General features: G+C 47.4%; 1 pseudogene; it reads right to left on the reverse strand.

The window, feature by feature from the left end:
* Nucleotides 1–3005: 3005 nt before the first annotated feature.
* LOC121821154 (activated RNA polymerase II transcriptional coactivator p15 pseudogene) lies at nt 3006–3625 on the reverse strand (annotated as a pseudogene).
* Nucleotides 3626–5098: the final 1473 nt, after the last annotated feature.

Consider the following 5098-nt stretch of genomic DNA (forward strand, 5'->3'; position numbering starts at 1 on the left):
TTAATTAATATAATCCATTAAAAACAAACTGGATCACCTAACCCAATCAAAAGATTCACTCTGGTAATTCATATTTGACAGTTCTATGTATCCCCAGCATTCTCTCTCTTTTTTTTCTTTTATTTTACAATACTATTCAGTTCTACATATCAGCCACAGTTCCCCTGTTCTCCCCCCTCCCCTTACCCCCAGCCCACCCCCCATTCCCACCTCCTCCAGAGCAAGGCCTCCCCCGAGGACTGAGATCAACCTGGTAGACTCAGTCCAGGCAGGTCCAGTCCCCTCCTCCCAGATTGAGCCATGCGTCCCTGCATAAGCTCCAGGTTTCAAACAGCCAACTCATGCAATGAGCCCAGGACCTGGTCCCACTGCCCGGATGCCTCCCAAACAGATCAAGCCAATCAACTGTCTCACCTATTCAGAGGGCCTGATCCAGTTGCGGGCCCCTCGAATCCAGTGCTCTTAACCACTGAGCAATCTCTCTAGTCCCTGCCAATATCTTTAAGCTGGTGTGTGTGTGTGTGTGTCCATGAAGTATTAATAAAAACACCAAAACTTTCATTTCACTCCTTGATTAGCACTACAGGAGACAATATTTTCCTTTTTACTTTCTGCTGCTTTTTCTCATAAGGTTCAGTTGTCAATTATAATCACCAAACACAAAACAACAACAACAAAACAAACAAACAAACAAAAAACACCCAAAAATCTAAATATTGGGAGCAGGAAGGGCCTTGACCCACAGCTCTCCAGGGAAACCGGGAATGTTAAGCATGCAGGATTGCCCTTGGGAAGCAAAAGCTATGTAACCTGTTTTCCTGTTCAGAAGGCTGGGACCTGGCGGTGCTAACAACCTGGTGACCTGCATTATCTGAAGGCCAGGCCATACCAAGTTCCCACAATTAGGACCAGACGTGGCTAACTGCCCAATCAGTATGACTAAGACCAGGCCAGGTCCCTTCTCTAGGCCCTTAAGCTAGTACAGGTAGCCTATCTCTAGAACCCATCTTCTTGGAAGAAATGGCAGCTTTGAGTTGAGTTTCAGTGTAATTTTGCAGAGATTATATTACACCAGGAAACTTTTTCCAAACTGTGCTGTGTTTAAATGTGCTGGCAATAAACGGCCTGGCCCCAGACTCCCGAAGTCTGATCCAGTTCTGAGAACTGAGTTTTCATTCTCCCCTCTCCAAGGGTCGTTTCCAGGACGCTGTGACACCTGCACAAACCACCTTACATTTGAGCACATCTGTCATTTCAGCGCCTGGGAGGCTGAGGCAGGAGAATCGCACATTCCAGCCTAATCTGGGCTATTCTGAGAGAACTTCTCAGAAAAACCGGAATAGAACCAGCAAGACGGCTCCATGGGTAAGAGTGGGCTGCCAAGCTCACAGACCTGATTAATTACAATCCCCAAAACCCATATGGTGAAAGGAGAGAAGCTACTTCCAAAAGTTGTCCCCTGACTGCCACATGTGTGCTGTGGCATGCATGTCCACACAGACACACAAAGACACATAAGGCAGATAAATAAAATATAAAACAACAGCAGCAAAAACAAAGCAAAGTTAATATAGAAAAGACACTAATAAACTTGAAAATGTCCGGGGCTTGAGAGTCACCAAAGCCTTCGATCTCTTTCAGCTTTCACAAGACTCTCTGAGACTAAGTGCCACAGTATCTGTCCTGGCAGAAGCAAAGATACCCTAGACACCTTTCCTGCCCCCACCCCACCTCACCCCCCCCCCCAGCTATCAGAATGTTGAAATAATGGACTCTGAGGACTTGGAATTTCTCCAAAAGAACTCATGCTGGGAGAAGAGACCACCTGAAGCCCAGCGCCAGCGGGAAGGAGGAGGAACTTGTCTCTCAGAAAGGATTTCAGCGTACTGACAACTTGTCTTACTGCCTTGTAGGACAGACTAGATCCCAGACATGGATGGGTCAGCGATGATCAGGGCCACACTTGACAGAACTGCTTGGTTTTGCACACGTCTTGCCCTCTGTTTAAACCCAAACCTCATGTCACTCATGTCAGTACCAGAAGATGGAGGTAGGGTCACCAGACCTCTCTATTTGTTCTTCTTCTGTCCTGGATCTTGCTCTGTAGCCCAGGCTGGCCCTCGAACACACAGAGATCCACCTGCCTCTGCCTCCTGAATGCTGGGATTAAAGGCATGCGCCACCACTGCCCGGCTTGTTCTTCCTAACACGGCCAATTGAACAAAACCCCTTTCTCTACTCTCTACTATTACTCGTCTCTTCAATTGGCATACTGAGGATGGGTGGCTGATTATCCTATTTGTCAGAGAAGGAAAATGAGTCTCAGAGAGTAAACAGAGGGAGGTAAACCAAGGTAGGTGAGGGTTCCACTTCAGTTCTTTCTGCCTCTGACAGTCATTCCGTTCTCTCTGCACAGGGCAGAGGCAGTACAGCATGCTGCCACTCTATTTGTACCAAGATGCCGCCACAAAAATGTAGGTATATGGGGAAAGAATACATTGAAGCTGTCAATGTGTAGAAAGCAGGGCTCCTCGGGTTATTTACAAACAACTTTCCTTTAGGCCAACTTCCTTTGGGCATCGTCCCTTGGAGGCTACTAAAGACCCAGGAGAACAGGTTCTTAGAAAGGGGATTCCCCTTTTGCATCACACCTAGGAACCTCTCCCCCTTTCCCACTCTCGCCTCACTTCATCTGCGAAGGGAGGAACTTGGCAGTGACGTTGAGGCAGCCACCACTTGCCTTTTTCTGACCCACAGAGACTGTTTCCCTACCTGACCAGCATCCTTGTGAGTCACTGTACTGCAGCCTCCTGTGGCAGTGTCTCAGTTAGGGTTTCTGTTGCTGCAACTAAACACCATGACCCCAAAGCTTCCATCCTGCTGTTCTGCTCTTCGTTGTTGAAGGAAGTCAGGACAGGAACTCAAACAGGGCAGGAACCTGGAGGCAGGAGCTGATGATGCAGAGGCCATGGAGGAGTGCTGCTTACTGGCTTGCTCCCCATGGCTTCTTCTTTTTTCTTTAAGATTGTAATGATCTGACTTTATTTTACACTAGGTAGAGGGCACAATGCAACTCTCTTTAATAAAGATGACATTTAGCTTCACTCAGGACATTTTAAGAATGCACATTTAAAAAAAGTATTCACCTTACAAATTGTTCTGCAATCCAAATATACAACGGCTTGGAAAACAACATTTAGAAAACAAAAGTTAATGTGAAAAGACAGATTAAAACAATTACAACAGTACAGGTTTGATACGGCTCAGATTTTACAGCTTTCTTACTGCATCATCTATGTCCGAGATCTGTTCCTTCAGTTGGCTCCATTGCTCCGTGTTCAAAGAAATACCTTTTCTCCCTGGTTTCATTTCACCTTCTGAGTCCACCCAATATTCTCTAGTATCAATTAGAATGTTTCCTTTAAAGTCCCGAACACTGATGTATCTTCCCAATCTGAAACATATTATCATCTCCGCTGGGCTTCTGCTTCTTCACAGGTTTTTCTGGAACAACTTGCTTTTTCCTCTTTAACTTTTTTTCCACCTCCGCTGTCAGAATCACTGCCTGAAGAGCTTGAAGAAACAAGTTCCTTTGATTTGGGCATTGCTCCGCTCCTGCCTTCCAACAGCCTCTAGCTTGCTCCTCCGGACCCCCCCCCCCATGGCTTCTTTAGCCCTGCTTTCTTATAGAACCCAGGACCACCAGCCCAGGGATGGCATCTCCCACAATGGGCAGGGCCCTCCGCACATCAATCGTTAATTAAAAGGCTTACAGCTGGGTCGGGCGGTGGTGGCGCCTTTAATCCCAGCACTCAGGAGGCAAAGGCAGGTGGATCTCTGTGAGCTCAAGGCCAGCCTGGTGTATAGACAGAGATTCAGGACAGGCACCAAAACTACACAGAGAAACCCTGTCTCGAAAAAACAAAAAAAAAAAAACAAAAACAAAAACAAAAACAAAAATGGCTTGCAGCTAGATTTCATGGAGACATTTCCTCCACTGAGGCTCTTTCAAGCTCTCTGATGACTCTAGTTTGGGTCAAGTTGACACAAAACCAGCCAGATCAGGCAGTAATACCTTGCAGACATATCTTAGTTCAGGAGTTCACCGTGGTCTCAGTCCCTTCCTCATATGCCACCTGAGTTTAACGTTCTCCAAACCCTGGAACACAGGGCACCAAGTTCTGAAGCTCTGACTTAAAGCTCAAGTTTTATGCTGTTTTCTTCCATCGGTGTCTATCATTTCTAGACATGCTACCATGCCTTCACAGTCTCCTGGGTCCGTTGTGACTTCCTGGCATAAACAGACTTGCCTCTGGGACCCTGTGGCCACAGCCACCACCTGCCATTCCCTCCCAATGGTTCCAGCCTCACCTTGTTCCTTCCTGGTCCTATAGTCTGAGCCCAGTGTGCAAACCCACAGTGTCTGGTTATGTAAGCTCCCCGGTCACTGAGTGGGGTGACTCAGCACCAAGGTGGTGCTCTGCTATTTCCCAGCCCCAGGCGGCAGAGAAACTGGAATGGAAAACAAGTCCCACTAATGGGGTCCAGCTGAGATCCTCCCCTTCCCAGTCAGCTGGCAAAATCCCCTGAGCTCAGGGAACTGTCCTGGGCAGTGGAATTCTCCTCTAGCTCCCTGCTCATTTCCTAGTTCCTTCTCACCCTTGGCTGAGGATCAGAAAGGTCCCCATTCAGTTCCGCTTTGCCCTGGGCCTGCTCTTTTGAGAGTCCCAGCTATGGGCTGAATATTTTTTGTCTCCTACTTTCAAGTTGATGTATTGAAGCCATTATTCCCAAGGTGATGGTATCAGAAGGTGGGACCTTTGGGTGATGGTTGGGTTCAAAGAGGTCATGAGGATGGAGCACCCACGGTGGGCTTGGTACCTTCACAGGAAGAAGGTGTGAGACACAATGGAAGGGAAAGATACAGTCTGAAAAACAGAAAGTCCCCTGTAGTCGGCCACTCAATCTATGACACGCTAGCACTCAGATCTCTGACTTCCTGTCTCCCATACTGTAATAAACAAATGTCTGTTGTCCAGGCTACACAGTCTGTGGTATTTTGTTGTCAGGGCCTAAACCAACGAGGCTCAGGCAGGAA

This window comes from Peromyscus maniculatus, chromosome 11 (assembly GCF_049852395.1).
Source record: "Peromyscus maniculatus bairdii isolate BWxNUB_F1_BW_parent chromosome 11, HU_Pman_BW_mat_3.1, whole genome shotgun sequence".
NCBI classification, from domain to species: domain Eukaryota; kingdom Metazoa; phylum Chordata; class Mammalia; order Rodentia; family Cricetidae; genus Peromyscus; species Peromyscus maniculatus.